Below are 19,584 nucleotides of genomic sequence, written 5' to 3' on the forward strand. Positions count from 1 at the left end.
TCCCCCTCTTTCCTTTTTTTTTTTCCTCTCCTGGACACTTTACTTAGGTTTTTTCTTCCCTCTCATTTTCTCTACCATCAAATGAAAGCCATTCAGACCAAAACGGTTCAGTCTGCTCTTTGTGTCTGGAAAACAGAACACCAAAGACAGCTGGACCTACCCGAGATGGCCACGGCCGTGGCAACAGTGGCTCTTTGTTAGCGCTGTTGTCTCTGCCCCTATCTCCAGTGTCTGGGGCCCTGTCTCTTTAAAGCTTTAGTGTGCTGTGTCAAAGCCAACAGAGAGTTCAGCTTATTAATGGATTCGCTAGGTTAATATCCCAACAGTTTGGTGGGTTGTTGGGGTGGGTTTTTTTTTTTTCCCTCCACCAGCATAATTTAGAAAGAGGGGGATGGGGAGAGAAAGATAACCCAGTCCCATTTCTGGGGAGGAGGGCACGGCATGGCTCATTGCTTTGGAGAAATGGAGCTGGAATGGTTGGACGGGGCCAGGAGGAGGTGGTGGCCCAGCCCTTCGCCTTCCTGTCTGTCTGTACATCTCTCTCTATCTCCTTCTCCTGCGGGGTTCCCTGCATCAAAGCTTCTTCCAGTTCTTATGCTAATGAGGTGCATTAATGCTTAATGACTGTGAACAGGCTTGTTTAATTGCACCTATCTGAGCAGGAGGCACGTTGCTGTATAAGAGGGAACGACCATGTAAGCAGCTGCATGCCCTCCTGGACAGTCTTAATTACATGTAAAACTGATGTGATCTAAACCACCAGGCTGGTGATTAGTTTAGTGAGGCAGGTGGTACTTTGCAATTCAGAGCCTCAGAAACTCTAGAGCAAGTGAGATCAGATTCTTTTGGAGGCTATGGAGGATAAGGCAAGCCCTGATCATCCTTGAATTTGATGTTGGGTGGGGACAAGTGCAGCATAGTAGATTAATTTAATTAATTTATTGCAGTTAGTTTGCAAAGACATTATCCGCTGGCGTCTGTGCAGAATACTGAGCAGTGCCATTAATGCAATGCTATTTTGCCTGTAAATCCTCTCCCCCCGCCCCTTACAGGAGGAATGAGCTGCGATGGTCTCAGCTTTCTGCAGTGTTATCTCGCGCTGTTTGAATACGACTGATTGTCTGAACTACAAAGGGGCCCGGCGCTAATGCAAAGCCATCCCTATTGGCACTAGACCTAGATTAATGACTCTGCATGCATTGACTTGGCTCGAAACTGGATTTCCCTAAAGCAGCTCACGGCGCTGCTGTCTGCACTCCCGTATCCGTGCCTCGAGCCGGGCTGTGATTGTTCCGCTGGCGGATCCGGGAGCACCTCCAAGTGGGAAGGCTCTTAGTCAGGGGTGCACAGGTATGAAGGTACCTGTTATCACAAGCCATCTGCTGCTAATTACCCGCCCTGGCTTCTTGCGGTTATTTGTTTTGCTGTTATACACCAGAGGGGTTTTTTTTTGTAATGGAAAAGGAGCCTCTTTTAGAACCTGCTTTGGGGAATGAACCGAATCCAGCAGCGTTTGGGGGTTGGTTGTGCTCCCATCACACCAGGCTCACCCCTATCCCCACACCAGACCCTTCCCCATGACCTCCTCTTCCTCGAGCGCTTCCTCCCCGTCCCCATCCCATGAACTCTTTGCTCTTCCCCTCTCCCTGCCCGCATGGGCCCCAGCAGAGGCTCTTCCTGACGTTACTCCCACAACAACCACTTCCTTCCCGTCCCGGCAGCCCCCGGCTCCGCAGCCATCCCTGCCTGGTCCTGGATAGCCCCTTGCTATGTCCCCGGGACCCCTCCTCTGCTCCTCCACTTCCAAACACCGCTATTTATCTTGTAAAAGGGCTTATCTCAGAGGGTCTTTCTGCATGGGGTGAGACTCAGGGCTGCAGGGCTGCTGGGTGAGTGATTTGGGGTGCTGCTCCCACCATCAACCCCTTCTCCTGGTGTTCCCGACACCCATGGAGTTTTGGGGTTAGAAACCCACTATGTAGGACATGTTTTAGCCAACCTTCAGGGACCAGCGCCCCAAAATGTTTCCTGGAAGGAGAAGGTGCATGGCAATGGCGAGGAGGCATCCATGGGGGAGAAGGTGAGGAGATGGGCTGGATGTGGGAGACACAAGGTGGAGAATAGGATCCTGCCTGGACCTGCATGGATCTACCTGGTTTTGAGTGGGAGCTTTCCCTTCATGGGAGTGAGCCCCACTCCAAGGGTCCAGAGGGGCTCCCTGGGTGGGATGATAGAGGCCCTGCCACCATCTGCTTTCTCCTTGCCCACCCTATCATAGAATCATAGAATAATTAGGGTTGGAAAGGACCTTAAAATCGCTGTTCCTTGTCCTACCAACACCACCCCTTATCCTTTCAATGGCCCCAAGGCACACTTTGGGTGGAAAAGATGACTTTTTCTCTCAGAAAAGCCACCCGTGGTGATGCTCACCAACCCCAGAGCATCATGGCATGGGTGCCATGCTCCTTGGTGTATCACCACCACACCATACCTCGCTGCCCCAGCATGGCCATCCCCTCGAGTGGACCAAGCACCCCAAAACTCTCCATCCCTATGGAATCGGGAGTGTTTTACAGGGAAATGATGAACCGTGATGGGGTGCATCTACCATGGGGGGCTCAGCCCTGCCTTTATCTGTGGGTGAGACACCCTCGAGCCTGAGCAAACCCTTTTTATAGCACTCCCTTATTTGCCAAGCGTACTTCCTTTCTTTTGATTCTTACCACCTACAGACAGTCTGACTGCAACGGCAGGGGAAAAAAAAAAAAAGGGGGAAAAAAAAGAATTGCAACATTCAGTAGAAGGCTTTTCTGTCTAATGACGTTAAATTTATTAACCAAAACTCCAGCTGCACCAGCCTGGGATCTAATAATATTCAGGCTATGGAGACATCACGTAGAAAGAAGCTTAAAGCCCTTTTTATTTCACAGTAAAACTGTCAGTAAATAACTGGATTGTCTTGAGACTGAGAAAATGGGGATTTATCTTCCTGAACATGAAAAGTGTGCTTATTTTTTTTTTCCTCTCATCAGCTTCAAAAAGCCCCAGCAACCTTGATTTTCCTTCCACACTGTCCTCAGCAGCTTTGCCAAGCCCCAAAACCACACAAATCAAGAGGCAGGCTCGGAAAGATATTTTTAATTAAATTAATTCCTTTTCCTTCCTTCCCCATTTCTCCCTTGTCCCCTCCTCCATCCTCTCTTTCTCTCTCCCTGTGTCCCCAGCTAATGACTTCTAAGCACTGTGACATTTCAGCACTGGCTGTCACTAACACCACACCTCCGTGCTGGTTATAAATTGGGCACAGAGACATAAAATTCCCTGCAGAAGGTCCCCGTTTGATGATATTCTCCGAGGTAAATCTCCAATAGCTCCCTGTTTTCTTTAATAACGCTAATAGGCATAGATTAATTAAACTGTTATATTACTTCCTTCTTTCTACCAGCACCAGTTAGAAATCTTATTACCTGCTCCTCTCCGCTTGCCTTTTTCCCCAAGGTGCTTATATTCCAACCAGTTACCAAGGTTTCTCAGTGGCTGTAGCACAAGGTGAAACAGCAGACACCGTCTCCACAAGGCTGGATCCTGCTCCCAGCCCTTGGCTCCAAAACCCCACCGACCTCAACAGAGTCCAGGGGGGTGTAAGCAGGGTCAGGATTAAGCCCGGTTTGTCTGAAGAGGTTCTGTCTTGAAAGCAACAGCGGGGCTATTGTTGAGGCTGGATGCCCCCTTCTAAAAGGGACCACAGCTGTAGGAAAGGGAATTGTATACATCCATCAACTCCTCCAGGGCCCCAGGATGTATTAGTTAAGATTGCGGGATAGCATGTCTCGGCTCCACTGAAGGGGTCCTTTGAATGACATGTTGGATATACTGTTGCACATCTGGCCGCTGGATTATTGAATTGCTCTACGGTTGCATTTTCCAGACCACGGGAATGTGTTGGTCCAAGGAAGGGGAGGGGGGAGAGGGATGAAGGGGATGACATGTGGGAAAATTAGAGGGATGCATCCCGCGGGGTGGGGGGGGTTTGGATGGAGCGGTGGAGGCGGGGAGGGAAAGGGGGGGGAGCAAAGGCAATGCTTTCACACAAAATGCCGTGTTGCCATTTGAAATCCACTCCAGAGCTTCCTGCTCTAATTAAATTTGTCACCATCGTTACTATAATGCCTGCCATTCCTCCGGTGCTTTTTGTTCTCAGGGATCCCAAAACACCACAGAGGCAAGGGCAGAATCTCCAGGTCCTCCGGGTTTCCTCTGTGGGAGCAAAGCCAGGAAAATGCAGTTGTAAGAGCACTTTTGGTTTGAGCAAGGGACACTGAGGCTGGGGAAATCTGTGCACTCACACAGAAGGTATCTCCTAGGACTGCTAATGTGCTTTGGTGAGCACCCTGGGATGGCCCATGGCAGCAAAGAGCCCTTCTTCCTGCTCTCAACCCCTCTGGACCCACACGGGAGCCCAGCATCCTTATAGCCACCGCTGCACCTCTGCTCTTGGCACCACGTATGGCCAACCAGCCCATGCCAACCTAACATGAGGAGCCGTGTATGGGGCTGTGCTGGGGCAGGAGGAATTCACTAATTACTCGTGGCTCTTAATATGGCCCCTGAACGCTGCCAGAGCGACGTGAAGGGCTCAGAGCAGGAGACACAACCTTGCTCCATCGTGTCTTGTGTGTCAGCTTGCAGCGGACTGAATGCAAAAAGGCTGTCTGAGCTGCAAACAGCAGAGCCCTTGGAAATTTAAAGGTGCAGAGCATAGAAAACAAAGGCGCTGCTGAATATTCATCCCAGCGTCTGATCCTGCCAGGAGCAAAGCCCGCACAGCTCCTGCGAAAGCTGATGGGAGGGAACCTTGGTCTGAACCTCATCTTTGGGCTCCAGCCCAAATCTGAGGGGGGAGAGCAAATTAGTCCTTAATGCACATATATCTTAGACTAAAACCTGATAAGGGGACTCTCCTATGTTAATTTACCTGAGTTATTTACTATACTGATTGCTGAAGGTACTCTGATTAGCGCATGAAATATTTCTATACCTTCGGTCTGATTAACCCATATCTGCAAAATAAATATTTGTCTCATTATAGTTATGCGATCGTGCAATCAAAGACCCTATCATAATGGGAAAGGGAGAGAGTATCCGTGTGGAAAAGGCAGGGAATGGCGACACAGGGAGATGAAAAGCAGGGGCATAGCTGGAGAGGGGGGAGGCTTCATGGTCACAAGCCTCCATCCGGAGGGGTTGAGATGCCGAGGAGGGCACGGTTCTCCTCCCGTTTCACCGGTGCTAATTGGGACTAATTCCATTTGACTCAGCAGCCTTGCGCCAGTCCCAGCGAGAGGAGGGTCAGACCTTGGGAATCACAAGGGTGAGTCCCAGCAGGCTCCCAGCCTCCAGTCTTTTTTGAAACAGAAGCAGGGAGTTCCCGGCAGCGCGGTGTGTGTGCCAGTCTACCAGACGAGCTCTTAAAATAGCCCGGCGCACCAGGCTGTGGCACCGGGGGAGAGCGCAGAGGATGAAGTGTTCAGTCTTCCTGGCCCAGATCTGGGGAGAGGGAAGGCTGGCAGCTCCCTGCCCGAGGCGAAGGTGGCTTCAAGCGTGGTCAAGGGAAGGAGGGCAGCCAGCGATGCTGCACTGCCACGCGTGATGGACATCCTCCCTCGGCGAGGGGAGCTGTAAGTCATCTGGAGGAGATGATCCCCCCCCTCCTCTGCTGTTACAGGGCTGTTTTGCATATGCTCCATAAGGAAAAGGAGAGGAGTTTTATTGTGGCTGTACAGAAGAGCTAAGTCAAGAGGTTGCTTTATGGCTCGTGCATCCCGGCGTAGAGGGGAAAGCGTCCCAGATGCAGCATATACTAAGCCTGGCAGCGCTGTATAGCACTGCTGCATCGCGGAGCGGCTGCGAGCACCGTGCTTGCAAAAGAGCTGAAGTCATTTTTCTTCTAAGGGCAGGGGGTAGTGGGGAGGAAATATGAAGGCAGCCCTGTTGCTAAGGAAATCTGCTCTTTGTATGGTCGTACATTTAGGTAATGCTAATGAAAGGCCATATAGTAGCGAGGTGCAGATGTCAGCACTGTGCACTCCTGGATATTTGATTAGCATTTCTTTGACTTTGCCTCCTCTAACAGAAATACCTGGGTACGTGGATGTTAGGAAGATAAAATCCCCCTTCTCCTCTGCTGACAGCCCAACAGCACCCGTTAGGCAGAGAAAAAGGAAAAGCCTTACCAAAATAAGACACTCCAGAATGAATGTGTGTGTTTTTTCCCCCCAAACACACACCCTGGAGAGGATGAGAGCAAACATGTGATGAGAACAGAAATAGTCACATCACTTAATGCATTGCTGGACGGTACCCAGCCGGCACAGTGGTGAACCTGGCGTAAGACCCGGTAGCAGCAAACCAGCATAGCATCCTATTTAATGGCTGGTGGCCCACAGATGTTTTTAACCTCGAGACTGCATCTCTCAGAGGTTTCCCTTTTGATTCGGCTGCTTTTGGAAGCAAAGGCTGCGGATGCTCTATCCAGGGACCCAGCGCATCCATGGATTAGCTGGTGCGTGTGTACGTGCAGGGTGTCCGAGCCTGGCTTCCAAAGCTCCAGAGCACTGTGCCCTGCTCTTGAGCATCTCTGGAGGAATGAGTCAGCCGTTTCCCTTCACACGAGGGTCGAGTGGATGCCTCTGTCTGAGTGTCACTAATAAAAGCACCCAGAAATGTGCCTCTCTGCTTGCTTGTCGTGCTTGCAACTGTCTTAAAGACCAGCTGCTCTGCGTGAGACTTCCAGAGAGCGACAGAGTGCTTGAATGAAGCCCTTATATCTCTCTCCTTTTCTTTTGCCCTCTGTTTTCTTGCCACACAGTGCAGCACGGGCTCTGTTCCTCCTCTCCTTTTGCTCTTGCTCCCTGGGGCAGCGCGCTGTGTCTCAGAGGCACCAGGAGTGAGTCCTCTGGGGAGTCCTCCAGCTCCGGTAAGGAATGGCCCCTTGAGGGCTAAATCCAGCAGCAGGGCCCTGAGGTGACAGAGATGTCCCTGCAGCAACGCCAAGTGTCTCTGCTCAATGACAACAGAGGCTTGCATGGCTTTTGGTGCAGCAGTGGGGACATCTCCCTCCCTGCCAGCACTACTCCTCCCTCTCGCTGTTGTGCAACATCCCAAGGGCAATTACAGCAGTGCTTACGTGGAGGAGTGATATTGGGAAAGTATTTAGTCATTTTAACTGTTCTGCTGGAGGCTCCCCTCCCTTAAGGTGGTTCCTGTTGCTTCTTCTCCCTCTCCCAACATCCTGTGGCAGCTCCTCACTGTCCCGGTGACCCTTCTTGATGCATCTTTGGGCTCCTTTTGGCAAGGGGGAGCCTACGTTCCTGCAGAAGAGCCACATTCCTATCGGACAACTCTTTTCCTTTCCATTCCCCATCCCTCCCATGCTTACTACAGTGATTTTAAAGTTCCCACGCTGTGACAGCGATGTGAGGGTTGTGGCTTTGAAAGCAAAAGTAAAAGGCAGGAGGATGCAGAGCTTCTTCTGCTCTCAGCCTTCCGGATGCTTCTCCATCTCCATCCCCAGAGTGATTCTCCCTGGGCCCAGTGTAAACAAGGCAATCAGTTTGAATGTTACTCCACAAACACCCTGTCGGACCCTGTCCCCACCATGGGCTCTCTCTGCTCCTTCTCTTCCTGCCTCTGTGAAGCATTGGTGTGGCACAGGGGTTATGGGGCACTTGTCTACATGTGGGAGAGACCTCCGAGCATCCATAGGTGAGGAAGGCTCCAGAGGGAGCTGGGATCAAGTCTGTAACAGCCCCATCACTGTGCTGCACGTCTCATGCTGGTCCAGGGAAGTTTAGGGACACTGATGCGCTCCCAAGGAGGGATGTGGAAGAGCCTGGCTATTATTTACCCTAGAAAGATGGTGGAAAGAGGAGGCCATGGTAAAAGAAGATAGTCTCGTGTGCATACGAAAACGCCACCACAAAATACATAGTGAAAGTTACAAAGTCAGGCACTGAGGGTGTAAGAAATGCCAGTATTAAGGACACCTGAGCAGCTTACACCCAGCACTGGTGTGCATTCCTTAGAGCACAGTCTTAATTCCATGGTCACGAGCTATTTCTTCCGCAGGGAGTGTGTGGGATGGATGGAGCTCCATTAAAAGCAGCTCAGTGTCCGGTATGTGGCCGTCCCCACGCTATTCAGTCTGCAACCCCAGTGCCTCATTCGCTGTGCATCATGCAAATCCTGCGTGGAGGAGGAAATTGTTCCTCCTGGACTATCCTAAACCGCTCAATCTGCTCTCAGCTATTGCTATCCCTTCCTTCCCTCTTGTCTCTTCCACCTCCATGCTGCTCGGTGGTTGGCAGAGGGGAATAGCAAGATCTCCCCCATCAGTAACCCTTTTGGGGAAGGCTGGTTTTGCCCTGGGACCCCGGAGCAGGAGGGAATACGCTCTGCAGCTCCAGGAGGGCTGATGCAAGTGCAGCCCACATGCTTCCCGCTGCCAGCATTTGATTTTTCCATCTGTTTTTTGTTTTGGTTCAGTTAAAGGCAGGGAGGAGAGGTGGATTTTGGTGTGAACCTCCTGTCTGTCTGCATGCGGTGTGTGGGACAAAGGCAGCTTAGCATGGAAGGCCCCAGAAGCAACCAGGAGTGGGCTGGGGACTTACAAGACATCGTTTCTTCTGAAGCTGCTGGAGAAGTGTACATATAGAAGCAGCCTTGCAGCCTGCTGTATGCATTCACTGACTGAGAGCCGAGCCAGCCGGAGCCTGGAGGGGACAGATGGAGGAATTAAGGACATCTCAGCTGGGTAGTAGGACCAAGGGATGCTTGCAGGGGAGCTGGCTCCCATACCTGAACCACTTTGGAGACCAGGCTGTGAGTTATCACAGCTTTTCTTAGCAAGAGAGCCCTCCACCGGAATAATGTGTTGTGGACATAAAAGGAGATGCGGAGAGGGAATATTTTCACCCTGGAAGCTGCTAAGGAACTTGCATTTAGCTGCTAGCAATCTGTTTCAAACTGGGTTTCTGTCCCAGGAAAGAGAAAGCAGAACAATCTGGCTGTGCTGACCGACTGTAAATTCTTTCCTGGCTTTGCTGGGGAAGAACAATGCTCTCTCAGTGCAAACCTCCCAGAAATCCAGGGTATTTTCTGTGTCAGCCTTTTACCACTTTGGAGAGAGCAGCCAAGGAGACCAGTCAAGTTGATCCCTTGACTTTTATTTGCCGACAAGCCAGTGGAGTGTCTGGTGAAGGACGGAGATGCTGCCTCCTTCCCTCCCGGAGCCAGGCAGGTCACGGTGACACCCGCGTGACCGCGGGAGAGAGGCCGGGAAGCTGTTCCTGAGAGGAGATTCAAGAGGGACGTATGTGTAGCAGAGCACAAAAGGCAAAAAGCCATGGTGAAACTTTGCATTTAGATGCCTGCAGCAGCAAACCAGGGAGCTTTCCATGAGGACTGATGCGTTTCCCGCCTCACGGCGTTTGCTTAAAGAGTGTTCATAAATATACCCGCCACTGCTAACCATCCTCTTCTGCTGGGAATTGACATTAGCAGCTAAATTCAGCGTTTTACATATAAAAAGCACTGAGATTTAATTCTGTGCGATGCTGTCTTCAAAATCCTCGTAGAGGAGGCGACTCCAAGCAGGGTTTTGACTAAGAGGTACGACGAGGTGTTGGGAAGGGGGGATTGTAATGCTGCTTAGTGCGTGATCGCAGCACCCAGGAGGTGCACGTGGTGCGGTCAAGATGACATGCCACTGGGTGATGAGATGCCATGGGGTGATGAGATACCATGGGGTGATGAGATGCCATGGGGTGATGAGATGCCATAGGGTGATGAGATTCCACGGGGTGATGAGATGCCATTCGGTGTACTCCCCAAAGATGGACTGGCCAGGTCTGTGAGGTACTGCAAATGGAAGCAGCCTCCATTGAGCATCCACAAACAGCACTTACTCAGAGGCCAGAAATGGGCAGGATTTCCTGGATGCAGCAAGAAGTACATTCCTGATGCTAATTATCCCATTGTATGTGAATCCCTGCTGCAGCATGGGGGCTGCATGAGGTGTTCAGCCTTTTGAATGGGGAGGGAGAAAGGATGCTGACAGAGGGGAGACTGAGATTAGACATTAGGAAGAAGCTCTTCCCTGTGAGGGTGCTGAGGTGCTGGCACAGGGTGCCCAGAGAAGCTGTGGCTGCCCCATCCCTGGCAGTGTTCAAGGCCAGGTTGGACACAGGGGCTTGGAGCAACCTGCTCTAGTGGAAGGTGTCCCTGCCCGTGGCAGGGGGTTGGAGCTGGATGAGCTTTAAGGTCCCTTCCAACACAAACCATTCCATGATTCCTGTTCCTTCAGCCACTTTTCTCAGAAGTACCTGGGCTCTCCCAGCTGAGGTTGTGCCCATGCCGAAATAAGCCTGGAGAGAAGGTCCCTGTGGAGTTGCTGTTTTGGAAGGGAGATTCAGCCTCATGCTCCAGTCTGTGGAGGAGTTTCCAAACCCGGGGAATTAGGATGGGATTTCAGCAGAAGCGGATTATCCCATTTCTCTCTTCTCTGAGCACATTTCTCCCTCTGAAGCAGCAGATGACAGGCAAGGCAGCAGCGGGGCATCTCCCATGCGTACCAGAGGAGACCGAGCCATCGCTCTGGAGTGTTCCCTGTGTTCCTGATGCAGCTGGAGCAGGAGCAGGGATGTCAGGAGCAGGATGGAGGGGGAGCAGACGGCTGCGGTGCTGAACGGGCAGCACAAAGCACTGTCAGAACAGCAGGGGCTCGCGCTGGCGACGGCTGCAAATGGAGATGGAAAGGGCTGGAGAGGAAAAGACACGGCACAGCTGGTCCCCTTCGGCTTTGATCTCAAAAGCAGAGGGGTGTTGGCCACAGAGCGGGAGGGAGGGAGAAAGGGGGGAGTGACTCATAAAAATATTGGTGTTTCCATGAGGATGCAGTTACCTGAGGACAGGAAGGAGGAGGGAACTTCCCTGCAAGAAAAGAGTCCCACTTGTGTAGGAATCGCCAGCCCGCTTAGGAACACAAAGCTGTTTGCTTTGGAGCCCGACGGGTTGGTTATTTGCTGTGAGTTGGTGGTTACGTGCAGAGCAGAAGGTGGTTTGTGTGCTTGTTGCTTCAGGGCAAAGAAAAGGAGAATAGGGGGAAAAAGAACCAGGAAGAGCTGGTTTTCTTGGGAGGGATGTGTGGTGGAGATGTGTTTGGAAGAGAAAAGAGAGTTCTGCTTCCCACTGATGGGTGAGGGAGCAGGTCGAGGGGGATAATCCAGCCCTGGGTAGTCAAGCACACCCCAGGATGTTCATTTGGAGGCTCTGACCATGGCAGGGCTGAGGTTTCACCTTCCTGACCACCACAGGGTTTGTGCTGGGGAGAGGGTTGTGCTTTACTCACAGACATGTAGATTTGCTCTGCGTACCCATCTCTTCCCATTGCAAGGACAGGAGGACACGAGGACAGGAGGACATGGCCAACACTGCCCTGCACCAAAGCACGCTCAAACTTTCTCTCACTGCTCCCTCTATGAGTCTTTGGGGAATTCCAGCCTTATATACAGCGTAAGAGCAGCTCTAATTTTCATCCTGGAGGCAAAAATCACTGGAAATAACACTCCATCACTCTGAAGGTCCTGCCACCACCTTTAACCACCACACTGTGAACCATCCTGTCGCAATGGTGATCTGCGTATGTGTCAAATCTCGCCTTGCAGATAAAAGCTGCTCCACAAGCACCTTTTGTACTAAACTACGGAGCCTTTAAAACATGAAAGAAACAACAAAATGTAGGACGCCACACAAAGCTGACCCACTGGGGACTGGATGGGGGGGTAAAAACCCCCAAGAAGGAGGGCTTGACACACAAAAATTGTTTTGTTAACAAAGCATCATTGTTCCCCTCTGAATCGGTTTGACTGGAGTGGTAGAAACACCCCATCTGGAGACAGATGGAGAGTTTTTCTGGCTAAAGAGACGGTGGGAGGAGGGTCGGCTGACAACCCAGCAGATAGCATTGTCTGCTGCTACCTTGGCAATGGAGAGGAGAAAGGGCTGGTGGCAGATTAGGCGTCCCCTTTGCAACCCACCCGGCGCGCCGGCTCCTTCTGCGCCCTGGGCCCTGTGCCTGGAGGGAGGTGTGCGCTCAGGTTGGCAGCTTGCACCCCGGGATAATCCTCCCTCTCTTCCTATGGGGCTGGTTGGATGCTCGTGGCGACCAGTGAGGTCTATGTGGAGGTATGAGCAAGCACATCCCCCTTACAAGGTGCTTTTGCAGTGCCCAGCGCGGTGAGATGGTCCTGTACCACTTTGTGTGCTGTGCCAGGGCTTTGTGTGATGTGGTTTTAGCAGCGCCGGGGGACTGGGCTGGAAACAGCTTCCCAAAGGCTTGCAATTGGTTTTGCCACTAACTTCCATGAGAGCAGGATTTGGGATGAGAGGAAACCAGCGTGGTCAGGGCTGCAGGGAATAAAGCTGGTGACAGCAGCAGCATAACAACAGCCAGTGATGGGACATGCATGGTGACCCGCAGGCCTGTGGGACCAGCACTTGGAATTCCCTTGGCCACCTTGCTGAGGTTGGGAAGGAGTGAGGGAAAATCTATGCTTGAATGCCTGGGGCCTCTTAGCTACAGCACACACTAAACGTGAGATGGTTTATGGCAGCAGGCTCTGCTGGCACGGTGTCTGCTCTGCTTGCCGAGAGCTCACCAACAGCCCCTGCTCCCTCTGCTGCCTTCCATGCCTGATGGGAAACTCCAGGGTGGGTTTTGCTCCTGCCAGAGCTTTGAGGGATAGTATTCTGCCCACCCTATCTGAATTCCTGATTACTTGCTAATTGCTTGACACACTCTACTTGCAATGCAAGAGACAGGCTCACGTCATCCTCTGTGGTTTGCCAGGGGAGAGTGTGAACCTCTTTTTGACTTGCCTTGAAATAGATGAAAAAGAATAGAGCTCGGTATGATTAATGTGAAAACTTCAGCCTGGTTTCCTGCGTTGGCATCTGGGCCTTTTCTGTCTTAGCATCACCATGCCTTTTTGGGGTGCACATGGGGGCATCTGAGAGCTGTTGGTGGCCTGGGGGCTCCTCTGCAAGGTCTATCCATAATCCCCAGCTGCTGGAGACATTCCGGGTCTGTGCAGCAGTCACGGAAGGATTCAGGTGGTTGCCTCGAGGCACTGCTGAGATAATACCTCAAGGGCTCCTATTCAAACCCACTGGGGCCTTTACAGTTGCATGGTGGAAATCTATTCAGATGCACCATGGCTTTTCACTGAGGCAGATGAACAGGCCAGCTCGCCCATGCAAGAGGGATCAGGGGACTCAGATACAGCCCTGCAAAAAGGATGAAAGTAATAAAGTAAAAGGTAGTTTTGGGTTTTGAGCCTCAGGGCTGCAGATGCAGCAGCATGGCAGTGGCAAGGGGTGCCCTGCTGATGCTCCTGTGTCCCCAGACCCACCATGTGCCCATGAGCTTTGAATATTGTCTTCCCTTCCTGGCTCATCAGGTTTACCTCCTGCATCACTCATTCTGGGGCAGATCCTGCCTGGGCCAAGCAGTGCTGAGCTGGCCCAGAGGGACGTGGCATGGGGAGAAGCATGAGGGTGACAGGAAGGTCTGTGTCACATCGTGCTGTTCAATGCATGAGGTCCCAAAGGGTTTGCATCCATCATGGCACCACAGGTGATTTTGGGATGAAGCATGGCCTCAGGGAGAAGTGAACGGGGTCTGAAGGGGGACTGAACACCTATGATGGAGTAAAGCAGGTCGGATTTATTTACCTGAGCTCTTGTGCAAGGAGTCAGGGTTGTCCCAGAGGGAAGGGAGCTGGACTTCGAAGAAGCAGGATGCTTGGACAGCCGGCCCCTGCTTTTGCAGCCATTTGCCTGCCCTGGGCTGCTGGGAACACCTTCCCCACAGCCTGCCCTGGAGAAGCATCATTTTGGTGTCTCTGATTTCAGGCACGCTGGCAGGAGAGAGGAGGTGAGACAGGGTGGGCAGGTTCAGCTCATGCCAGCTACACAGCGCCCTTGATGTGGCTGTTGATGCCCGGAGGCCAGCCGGGGAGCAGAGCTCACCATGGGGCTCTGGAAGGAGGAGACAGGATCTGGATTGCTGGTGATGCAGCAAAGCATCCATGAGCACTGACACATGCACAGCAGCAGGTCGGGGCACTGTTTGCTTTGCCCTACCACTTGGAAATCAAAGTACTTCCCTGTGGACCCATTCCACCCACCTCCTGCACAGCTCCATCCCCGCCAGCCCCATCCCAGCATCTCCCAGCATCACGCACATGGCGTGAAATCTACCACCCTGTGCAGAAAGGGGAGAGAAATCAGCATCAAAGCTCTCGGGAGGGGAGCGGAGGGGATGAATTCACCTTGCTGAGAGGCGAGGGAGTCGCTGGGTGCTGGAATGGACGCCGAGTGGGTGAATCTGCTGTCGCTAATCACCGGTGTAGCAGCGCCCGGGGAGGTCGGGTGCTTTCGGGTGCTGATGTGCTCTGCTCCTCTCTCTGCTTCCCGCACCGGGCTCTGTGAATCAGCATTTCTGCACTTGAATCGAGACAGGAGGAGGCTGTCGGGGCGAGGGGAGCCTGGAGGGGAGGAGGATGGAAAGGGGGGGGGGACCTCGTTAAAAAGGGGCAGCCTGTTGTTGAGGGTGGTCTCATGCCGCGGATCAGCAATCTGCTCCCTCTAGGTTCTTCCTCATTACCACCGTACACCCCTCGTGCGCTGCGGGGAGGTAAACAAGCGCTGCGAGATGATGCTTCCCCTTCTCCCTCCCTCCATCCCTTCCCACCCCTCGGCGACAGGGGAATGTGACAAGCTGGCACCGGGAGAAGGCATGAAAGCGATGTGATCCGGCTGCGGCTCCCGAGCTGGGAACCTGGGGAGATCCAGTTACAGCAACGGGGGTTAGAACAAAAGAGATTTGCCTCTGGGATCAATTCCTCTCCCATTTTCCGGGCTGTGCACGTGCGTGTGCGTGCACGCGCGGAGCAGCCTCTGTCTCCGGCTCTTAGAGCTGCTAGCTATGCAGCTAGAGCAGCCCCGGGGCCCATTGAGCACCAGGCACAGGCTCTTCTCCAAAGGGCTCCAAAAGGCTTCTTTTTCCCAAAACAAGGAGAGCAGGGGGATCCCCTGGGACAAGCCTAGAAATAGCAAGGCCAGGCTTCGCAATGCTTGGAAACCAGGTTGGTGGTGGTTGGAGTTCCAGCCTTTCCTCTGCCAAGGGTCGACTTGATGCGGGGCTGACCCATAGGTCTGGGGATAAGAGTGCTTGTGGTCCCCATGGATCATTCCCTGTTCCCCAGGCATTTTGAGGTGACACCTCCTCCCTCTCTAACCTGACCAGGGAGCAAAAACCTAACCCCTAAAAAGCCTTTCCTACAACATTATGGCTGTGCCAACACTGTGTTAACCCACAGCCGTGGTGAGGCTGGGGGCATAGCGAGTGTTTCACACATGCCACAGGAATGACGTGAGGAATTAGCAGGGTCCTGCACCCTGGGATGCTTGGATGCTCATTTTGGGAGGGGATTGGGGGCTTATTTGTGGTCGGGGGGTTTAATTTTGGCATATTGCCTTCTCCCAAATGCTGCTGGGGATGAGCTGTCGAGAGCACAGATGTGCATCCCGAGCATACCGCAATGAGGTTCCTGATTTAAGGACTGTGATTAACCTCTTTCCGACAGTTGCTAACCAGGTGCAGCATTGGAATGGGAAGAGGAGGAATCTCAGTGAGAACAGCCAGTTTTCCTCCATCACCTGGGGAGATGCACGCGGATGCCATTTTCTGCTTGGAAATCAGGCAGGGTTTAGGACCTATAAAGGATGCAGGGACACCCCTTTTTGTATCAGCACTGCCCTATAGCTGCTTTCCAGAGCCCATCTCCTCCTTTCCAGCTTGGAATCCTTCAAATAAGGCATCAGTGCAGTGTGAATCCGGTGCAAAGCATGCCGGTGTGTGGGATGATGGGCTGCGGAGCATGGGGCTGTGGATGCAGGGGCGATATTGAGAAACGAGGTAGAAAATCACCCTGGATTTCCTGCCCTTTGTCTCATGAGTCTGAATTGGAAGAGCACTATCCCTTGTCCAAGAAAATGACCTGGTCTCTCCCAGGCATTCCTGCATATGTGACCATGCACATGGATTTGCCCGGTCCAGGTTTCTGAGGGACTTTGCTCTTTGGAGAGCTGGGTGTCAGGAAAGAAAAGTGGTTTTCCATGGTCAGCATGAAAAGGGGGAGCCATTGAGGCTTGTGTTTAAAACAAGGTTAAACCACGAGATGCCAAACACCTCATTTTAGGAGATCTAGCATCTGTGGGACTCAGGGCTCCTCCAGTTCTGTTGTTGGCCTCCCAGGTCTGGTTTTCATGTGTGATACTCCTAAGAGCTGTGTCATAGAATCCCAGACTGGTTTGTGTTGAAGGGACCTTAAAGCTCATCCAGCTCCAACCCCCTGCCAAGGGCAGGGACACCTTCCACTGGAGCAGGTTGCTCCAAGCCCCATCCCAAATACTGCTCTGGCATCATGGTTTTAGATCGACTTCCAACTTGTCTGCGGGCATGATGCATGTGTGTGCATGGGCTTCTGCACCTTGGTCTTCAGTGCACCAAACTCTTACTCCTGTTCCAGCCACTGGCTGGCTGGTTTTAGGACTCCCCTGTTGTACCTCTTCCCATTTCCAACTCCCCATCTCTTAACTGCAGCCAAATCTCTGTATTTTCCCCCAAGGAGGAGGCTCGAGGCTGTATTTCACACTGGGGCATCCCCAGGCGGGGAACGACAGTTGCTGAGCTCCAAAGGCTTTGTGGAGTCAAGAGCTGTCGCATCCCTTGGGGGAGCAGCAGGGAGAGAGTGGGAAAGGGACCAGGAAAGAGGGGAACCCCCAAAGAGAGCAGAAGATGGGCTTGAGAAACGTGAAAAGGCAGAAAAATGTATTAAAAACAATTAAAAGCTGCTACAACCAAGGATTTCAACTGAAACGAAAGCCTTAGGGAGGGAGGAAATGAATCGATTGTTATTTTATCCCTTAATATTTTTTTTTTTTGCTTAAACTATGATATGTTAAATGCGAATAAAGAGTTTTTAGCAAGCAGGAGAGGGAGGGGAGATGGAGGACATGCGGGGAGAAGCGAGTGGGATCTCGGTTTTGCATCGTTCGCTGAATTACTGGCAGGTCTTTTGTAACATCTGTTAAATATAAAACAAACATTCATTTCCATCGCTCGCTGCCTGAGATGGCTCCTGCAAAAACAACTCCAACCTGTCCAGGAATTTGTCTTGAAAGTTGCCCTCCCCTCTCCTCATGCCTCCTCTTCTCCAGGGGAGATTTCCTTCCTGGGCTTCCCAGGGGCTCCATTAGCCCCACATTAAAGCCTTTTTACTTTGCTCTCAAACTCTCCATCGAAGTAAAAGGAATTCTAATAAACCGCTGGGAAGACTCTGCTATTCACTCTTTCCATGGAAACACGGCGCTGCCTCGGAGCAGAGCTCCTCTCCACGGAGCTTGGGTCATGGCAGGAGGAGACCAAGGAGGGATGGAGAGATGGTTTCCATTATAAGAGACCTTTAGAGAGGAATAATCGCTGCTCTCCCACCGAGGAAAGCCTTGGAGATGACAGGGGCCTCGGCACGCTGCGGGAGCGGGGCTGGCCTCCAAGGAGGTGGTGGTATGAAGTGGTGATGTGCTGAGCATGGAGAAACTCATTAAAACGTGTGATTAGTGGAAATTAAGGCACCCAGGACCAATTCCCCTCTCTCAGTGGAAGTCCAGGAGGGTGGATGGACGTGGTGCTGCAGGCAGAGGCTACATAGGGGTTTGGGGCTGGGAACAGGGTTGCAGGAGGACATTGGTGGCTCCTCGTGGAGGGCAAAACATCAGACCAGGCCAATACATTCCCCAAGGCCATGTTTGCTCTGGGAAGGGGTTTCTGGCTGTTCCCTGGGTCCTGGTCCAAAGAAGTCAGTGTGATGCTCCCCTACCTAAAGTGAGTGGGTATCATTAATTCCTGCTCCTTGCAGGCACAGTTGTCCTGAGCGTTGCTGCTACAAGATGAAGGATTTATATATATATATTTTAAGCGTGAGGAAGCTCGTTAGAAATAGCCCAAAGGGCAAAGTTAGGAAATGAAAATCCATCGGATCCGCTTGGAGCCGGTGCACGGAGCTTGATGAGAGCTGAGGCAGGGCTGCCTGCTCCCTGCCTGAGAGGAGCCTCGAGTGTGGGGTGTGTGGCACTGGGGGTGTGGGGATGAGAGCAATCCATTGGGATCGTTGGGGAAAACCAGCCAGAAAGAGGGATGAGAGGAAGGGGAATGAGGAAGAGCTGGGTCAGAGCATCCCGTGTAGGTGCTGGGGAGGTCCAGTGGAGCATGGCAAGAGAAGGTGGAAGGGGAGGCTGGTGGTTCAAAGCTCATTCTTCTCAGCACTGAGAATGATTCCTTATCATTGTAGGTCACAGTGGCAAGACACTGAGGAGCATCTTTGCTTTAGCAGCTCCAGAAATGACAGTGCAATGATTTCGTATGTACCCGGGGCAGGAGGTGTGTGCGGGGTTACTTCCAGGGAAGCCCCTGACTTTGATCAGCAAGTTGATCCCTGCTCTTGTGGAAGGGAAGATGGGAAGATGCTTTTTGATGCTGGTTGTGATGGGTTTGTGGTAGCTCAGGGTGAGATCTGCTCTATGGAGGTAGACAGTGAACGCAAGGGGCATGGGGCTGTATCAGCCCCCATGGTAGGGGCTGTGTGCCACACACGGGGATGCTCCAGAGCCAGATTTCATCAAGAGGATGGAAACTTTCCCATCCACACAACTGCTCAGCAGCATCTTCTACAACCTCAGAGGCTTTAATGAGTAAAATTAGTTGCTGTGGTAGGTCATGGTCTCCCACCCAGCCAGCGGTTGGGTTAAGGCGGACATGGCCGTGTCATGTAAATGGAGGTGATGTGGGTGCTGGCACCTCAGAGGTACCACGAACTCATGAAATCAGCCTTTGTGGACCCATAAATTGCAGTCGCAGACTATAAATGGCTGGAAAAATCACAGCGTTTAATAAACGAAGTGTTTGGTGGTGATTTAATTTGCATAGGGGGCTTTCCAGGGCTTGTGGTTTCAACATTGCTCCTCACCATGGTGAGGTCAGGGTTCAAGGAGAGGAGAGCTGAGGTTCTCCTGAAATCACAGCACTCCCAGAGGTGGGGATTTCAAACATACCAATCTAGATAGACCAAGCTGATGAATGTGTGGGATTGCAATGTAAAAATAACAAATCCTTTAGTCTTTTCTCAATCCCAGAGGAGATGATGCCCATTGGGTATGTCCCATCTTGGCTTTACTAGGGCGGCAATCACAGCCCATGGTGCCAAATGGTGAAAGAGCTCTTCCTTGTGAAGGGCAGGGGGGATCAGTGGTTATGGGGGATAAATACAGAGTCCCTGGAGAGCCGTGAGGTCAGTTTACCATCCTATAGAGAGACACGTGTGAAGCCGGAGGTTGCCAGGAGAGTGTTGTGGTGTATTAGCTATAAACAGCCAGGCTGGGATGGCAACGGGGATGAGGACAGGG

General features: G+C 52.1%; 1 protein-coding gene across 1 annotated transcript in view; it reads left to right on the plus strand.

The window, feature by feature from the left end:
- RAI1 (retinoic acid induced 1) overlaps nucleotides 1-19,584 on the plus strand; it is a 74,248-nt gene that overhangs the window by 13,277 nt on the left and 41,387 nt on the right. The gene's annotated exons all lie outside the window — the stretch shown is intronic.

Source organism: Strigops habroptila, chromosome 4 (assembly GCF_004027225.2).
Source record: "Strigops habroptila isolate Jane chromosome 4, bStrHab1.2.pri, whole genome shotgun sequence".
NCBI lineage: Eukaryota > Metazoa > Chordata > Aves > Psittaciformes > Psittacidae > Strigops > Strigops habroptila.